This window comes from Mya arenaria, chromosome 3 (genome assembly GCF_026914265.1).
Source record: "Mya arenaria isolate MELC-2E11 chromosome 3, ASM2691426v1".
Lineage (NCBI taxonomy): Eukaryota > Metazoa > Mollusca > Bivalvia > Myida > Myidae > Mya > Mya arenaria.
This window is the reverse complement of record NC_069124.1, coordinates 17974718-17981679: the sequence shown is the minus strand read 5'-3', so window position 1 is coordinate 17981679 and position 6962 is coordinate 17974718. Positions and strand designations below refer to the sequence as shown.

Genomic DNA, 6962 nt, shown 5'->3' with positions numbered 1-6962 from the left:
ACTACACAATGCTCCGTACTAAAAGTACGATTACCTTTGATCAACAAATGTGACCAGTCACGGTATTTTTTGCCCGAAACCACTTTTTGGGCGAAAATGAGATACGAGTAATTTCTGACAGTCCTATTCTTTAGGATAAAAGAACTGAAGAGAAAATTCAAAAATTCCTATTTTTAACGAAATAATGACAAAAACTAGAAGGGCACTTGTTTAAGAAACAGCTGGAAATTCGGTGAAGTTCAAGAATTTATTGAAACATTTGTATTCACAGATGCAATAAATATGCATTACTACTATATACACAATTCCCACATTATAACGACAACAACATATTTTCAAAACCATTCTCAATTATTATTGAGAAAATAAATTAAAATAAATTGGTTACCATGGCAACCATTATTGAAAAAAGGCGTTTTGGGGTTAAATTTGCATGTAAATATACAATAAATGTCATCTGAAGCATTTAGTAATAATTGATTTGTTAATTGATATCCTCAAACCTTATTGTACCTGGTGTATGTATTTGACAAATGTCAGAATAAATAAAAACTGTTCGCCAAGTACCGTAGTTTATTGGAAATTTTTCACAATAAATTTACATTAGGTTGTAACTTGCACCTTATACAAACCAATGTATATCTGGAGGTTAAAGGATGTAACCACTGTAATTTACTATACTTTATCTTATTTGAATGGTCTTTAAGGGTTTGTTTTTATCCTGGTTACCATGGCAACAGGCACAAAAATGATTATAATCACACCAACTTTACCAATTTACCTCAAATGTGATCATTGTAGATTTATTCATTGCTCATAAAACATGAAATGGTGGTTAATATACTCTTAATTTTATAAACATAACAATACTGCATAATTTACACTATTGTATAAAAAGATCAGTTAATAAATGGGCACATTTACAAAATGAAAACAATTAATTTAACATACTAACTACTTAACATGTACACATCATTATGTAGTTTCAAGAAGTGCAATTGGTCACATAGTACATGACAAATGGTATTCTTGATGCTTATTCATAGGGTAAAAGTTCAAGCTAAAAATGTTTATAGGGTTCAGGAAGGTTTTAAAAATGGAAGATATTGCAGAAAAACTGAAAGGTTGCTAAGGTACAGGCTGTGAAGTAACTAATTTTGACAAACGATATTATAAATGTCTTTAACTCAAGCATTTATAGGCTTCAACTGCCAGCTTTTTTTTAAGTTTGTATTAATAATTAATAATCATATAGTGGTCTCCATTATGGCATAAGAGTTCTACAAACAAAAGACTGGGTGCAGCACCCTTCCATCACTCATTTGCTAAAACCACAGTTTATCACTCGAAATCACTGGTAGCCTTATTTCACATAAACATGTTTCTATTGGATCAATAATTGTCAATAAAAATTGATACACGTTTTCATCAGCTCAGTAACGGATCATTCTCAAATCTTAGATCACATATCAGTATACTGAACAGTTTTTTTTTCAGTTATTTAAGGGATCAGAGCCTTTTTGCATCAAGTCCTTTTAGTTGAATGCGTTCAGGATACTCTCCATGGAAAAGCCATTGTTGTAGGCTTGTCAATTTTAACTTCAATCTCACTGTCCTTGACATGCTCTCTCATGAATTCACTCACTGGGTTGTCAGCTGAAGTTCTGCAAAATAATGTTCATATGTACAATACTTAGTGTTTGGAATAAATTATGCAAATTAATTTGAACATCAAAACTCACATCTGAATATGTGGAAATAATGACTAAAATTATTTTTGACTTCTGTTCATAGAATTACATAACAGGCAGTGATACTGTCTGTAATATTTTTGTTATACCTGAAGTGATGATATTTCCTCAAGTTTGGAATGGACTTCAGGGGTCTCTTGGTGTACTCCAACCAGTCAAAGAATATAACCAGTTTGCCAAGGTCATCAATCCACAAAGGATGTGTGCTGCCTCCATTTGGTCTAAATAAATAATTATGTTGTTTATATTATGATATAATACCTATTGTTTTAACACACGCTTATTTTTAGTTTTACATAATAAGGTATTATAACCAACTTAAGTGTTTAAATAAAGTACCAAACTTCAATATTTTTATATATACAAAATCCTTTAATATGGCTTTAAATCAACATTTAAAGCACCAAAATTAAAAAAAAACAAAAACAAAACAACATTCTTACAACTTACCTTCCACAGACCAAATCTCAGACAGGACTGAACTTTATTTCACCTGCTTCCATTTAAGTAAATGCTATTTCTCTATGTAGCCCCTTCAGAATACATCAGACCCTTAAACATAGAATTACATACAATTTATTGAACTGATTGCCTTTAATGCATGACATTTAGAGAAGTAAGTGAACAGATTTAAGCCAGATCTATTTCTATAAGACTAATGAGAATTCTGATTACTTGTATTGAAAAAATAATAAAAGTTACATTGTCTTGTTATTCTAATATTCTCATGTGTCAATATGCAGTGCATAAGAGATGTACTTCAACCCTGTTTTTGTAAATCATACCCAATGACTGCATTGTTTTTACTCTGCCCAACACAGTTGTCAACGTGCAGGTATGCAGATTCTTCTCCATATGGATGATGTTGAAAATGAGGTACCACACCATTGGCCAAATAATAGCTAAACCCTTATCACTGAGATAAATATCTGAGAACCTGAAAAAAAACAAAAACACTTTGAAATAGAAAAGCTATTATTTTATGTTCAAGTAAGAATTTTGAATTAAGGTGATATAAAATATATTAACAAGGGCGCTGCAGAGCATATGTGAACGCTTTTCTGTTTTTTCAGTGAATCTACAAAATATATAGGTTTTCCATTAACCCTATAATAATTTAGTCAGATGGCAAAACTGTATTTACTACTCAATTCATAAATAAAATTTACCATATGATTTACAGACACTTCAAAACAGGGCCCTCTTGCTGTGCCTAGTATGGGTAGAATACCTGCTCTGCATAGTCAAAGCTGTAATGGGTTGTTGTTCTATGTACAGCAGGTGCTTGACCTGAAATTTCACATTAGAGCATGATGTTCTAAAAATATGTATTTACAGATATACAAATCTTTAACTGTTTATAGTTGGGGTGATGCCCTGGCAGATCAACATGTACACAATATTGCATGCCAAAGAAAGTTCCTTGCAGTCTGAATGTCATGCATACTCAAAAAGCAGATCTATAATTATATAAAAACATTTCCCCCAATTGCATCAGTCTATTATTTTCATAATCATCATGGTCATCTTCATCATTATAGAAATTTATTTCAATTTACCTGAACCTCATGAGATGGTTTGCTATGCACATAAATCAACATTGCTAAAAAAAGTTCATCTTCAAATTTAAATTCATCTTCAACATTGCTAAAAAGACAGTTAAACTGCAACTCAAAATTAATTCGTAAAAATCATCAATAATTGTATTGATAGTTGGCTGCGGTGAGATGATGAAAAATTTCTTATTTCCTTTTTCAGTCATCATAAGTATGCAAAAAGAAAATATCTGCTGGATTTTGTTTCTGTTTACATTTTCAATGTCAGACTGTCAAATTTCACTTCCGCTTTCTTTTCCTTCGATTGATTTCCTTCCATTTGACCGAATTTAGAATACATTGTATTAAATAAAAGATGTACACATTCGTAAAATTATATGCTTAAACAATGAAAACAATTCTACTTACCTACAAATTCCTAATTCGATGTAAATGTCTTTGGTTCAGCTCGACCTACATCCTCTAATTTAGGTTAAAAAAATAGCGCATGACAACTACGGGAGATAACACCGAAAGTAATAAACAATATGAAAGAAAGTGGTTAAAAAACACTATTTCTATGAACATTACATTTTAAAGAATATATTTGACTGAACAATCTAGGGTGACAAAATGTGTAATGGTTCTTTTTACGATAAATACTTCGTTTCTTTATTATTTTTTACGCTTCAACTTTGCGCACGTTTTTCTCGAAATGTTATTTTTACATAAGAATCATTACGATTATTTACTTCACAACTAGTTATAGGCTATTGTACAACCTCAATGATCCAAAATAGTATTGTGTTTAATTGTATGTTTCTTTATCATATCAATATACCTGTAGCAAAGTCATTTTTTTTCTTCCTTTAATATTGTGTGTATATATCTTCTGATGAAGGCGTTTCGCCGAAACGTTTAAGATAATAAACTTAACGTGTTTGTGTGGTTTATTTTTATTCATATTCATCTCTCCATATAAGTATATATCGACAGTTATCAATTGTCTGGTCAAATACCCTAAGGCAATTAGAGGTACGGAGGTTTGATAAGTATTCTTTTTTACCATCTTATAGAAGATGATACTGCTCTTAAGTGCTACAGTCCCTTTATTACCACAAAATGCAAATCCAATAAAAATGGAAAGCCCTTTGAAATATATAATTATGACGAGATTTATATTTTTGTTCATTACTTGGTATGCTTAAGGAGCCATATAAGCAAGCAATTACTGAGATTAGTGGTCATAAAGAATACAATATACGACGTCATGAGAGGAGAATGGATAAGTACGATATCAATCCGATATCATGCATATGAGAAGCGTTTTGATTTAGCCTTGGTAAAGAAGTACAGGAAAACATATAACCATAATCGAGACTGCCAAAAGACAATTAGTATATGATGCTTTACGATCCCCTTGGAAACATTATAAAGCACGGTCTCTTTCAGATCTGGTTTTATATGAAATGCGATTCATAAAACTATAAGTTCAGAAGAATTAATGTTAAACCACTACAGTTATTTGAAGTGGCATCTTGTGTTTTAAGAAATTAAAAGGTTATTGCTTGGATCTAGACTGGAAATCATATTAAAAGTGGCATATTTCAGCTGAACCGATGACTCAATTATGCATTTATGAAAAACAAGGTCGATACATGCTTGTAAATAAATGCTACTGTAGTGTCTTACATTTCGAATCTTTAGAAATACTGCAACGACTACCCAATTGTGTCGTCATTAGATGTATTGCAATGATTATCCAAAGTGTCCTAAAATCATTATCTTTTCGTCTTATTAGTGGCTATATACAGTCATTAGACACTTATGATTTATACATATTTCATGATCGTTACGCTGGCTCCAATATCACAAAAAAAATCATTTCATAATCTCAATCTCAACTGATTGCACCACATTACGGCATAGCATGATGAAAATTGAAGGTGTTTTGCTCTTTTAAAAGTGCACTACCTCATAGAATACTTTACTAAAAAATATGGTCAATACTATATTAATATCGAAAGAATACTAAAAAATAATGAGTCCTATTATCTGCGCATCATACGCAGTTTCAAGGGCCATTATTGACAATTGATTGATCGACCTTTAATTATAAATATAAATTAAATCGTCACTAATCTTTAAAAGAAAACAGTAAAATTACTTTATCCACAGTGTAAGTTATTCCTGGTACTTTCGGAACATTGAGCATGACTTAGTATAGCTGTTAAGCTGGTACTTGGGTGTTGATAATTTTGCAACCATCTTTGTTGGCTAGTTGTTAGGGTGTCCGCCTACGGAGTGAAAGATCGAAGGTTCGAGCCCCAAATTCTGATATGGCCGATTAATAACCCTGCAGCTTGTTACAGAGTTGGAACCAATTGCCTTAGTGCTAGGCGCCCGGCATATGGGAATATAGGATGGGAATTGCTAAGCATATCCCATGAAAGCAAGATTGCTTTTCACAGCTGTGTATGTATTTTTCGCTTCTGAATGAGCTCACTTCATATTTATTCATGATGCATCTGATATAATCATCTGGTTTCCAATTGAAGAAGAAATATCACCTGTTTTATTCTAAAGAGTACGTCGTGGACATAAAAGCACTTTAGGTACATATCAGGCAATTTTTATGTATATGTAAGAGTTCATATTGACAATCTACTGCAAATGGAACGAGCGTTATGATAGGGATAGTTACTACGCATGCGCAGCGGATAGGTTGATCAATAAAAACCAGACTTCTGTACCAAGTCACGTAGACCGACAAAATATTCTTCATGAAAATAAATGTCACCGTCAGATCTGCTCTACCGGATAAAGAGCTGTAATAAATGGGATAAATCACCATCTATTGGCATTGGCCTATAGATAAGTGCAAACACCAAGATATAGAAACGTTAACACTTGTCACGTACGTACTTTTACAGTTCATTCTCATCAACAGTCCGCATGCTCTTTAGTAAGAAGTACATTTCGCAATATCACAGTAAGCAACAATAACGCAGTCAAATAACGAATGTCCGTTAATCACAAATTAATCAAAAGGATTAAATAGCGAATAAAATAATGTTAAAGACATGCATTTTTAATATATAACACCCAAATATCCTCAGTATTTGTAAGGTTTATTTTGGGGATCTACAGAAAATGGAGCTAGGGCGCAGGCCAAGAAAGCCCGCATCATTTTCATTTGAGCACCACAATGAAATTGTGATACTTTGTTCTAGCAGAATTATGTTTACTAAAGCACACAAAACATTAATCTAGACAAAATCATACCTTTATTTTCCATAATCGAATTCCGGGCATAAGAATTAACAAGAATTTCGGGCAGTTCTAAGCATACACGCACGTTGTCATTGGTTACATGTGTAATTCATTTCATGTAAATTGCGTGAAGAGACTGAGGTATGATAGCCGTCGGGTCGTCCACCAACACCATCTATTGATGTTTTCCAAATCACATAATTACAATGAACGCAATTTCGTTCGAATGGAAATACATTTATGTATATTGATTACCTTGGTTAGCCAATTGCAACGATAAAATATTGTTCACTAAGAAAATATGACATATCGGTGTGCTCTAAGCTCACACCGTGACAAAAGAGTATGAAATGTCTTCCTTTTTTGTAACTCTTGTCTCATAGCCGCAAAGTTTAAGACTTTC

The 6962-nt window shown here is 32.4% G+C and overlaps 1 long non-coding RNA gene across 5 annotated transcripts; it reads right to left on the bottom strand.

Annotated features, from left to right (window-relative positions):
- Nucleotides 1-233: 233 nt before the first annotated feature.
- LOC128228195 (uncharacterized) lies at nucleotides 234-3793 on the bottom strand. 5 transcript variants are annotated; one of them, XR_008259896.1, is made up of 6 exons: nucleotides 3716-3793; nucleotides 2921-3041; nucleotides 2537-2688; nucleotides 2202-2303; nucleotides 1841-1972; nucleotides 234-1664 (listed from the first exon to the last, which is right to left on the bottom strand). It is a non-coding gene; the product is annotated as an uncharacterized LOC128228195 (long non-coding RNA). The 5 variants fall into 5 exon arrangements; XR_008259899.1 differs by having other exon boundaries at nucleotides 2983-3041; nucleotides 3716-3771; XR_008259900.1 differs by lacking the exon at nucleotides 3716-3793 and adding an exon at nucleotides 3311-3331 and having other exon boundaries at nucleotides 2983-3041.
- Nucleotides 3794-6962: the final 3169 nt, after the last annotated feature.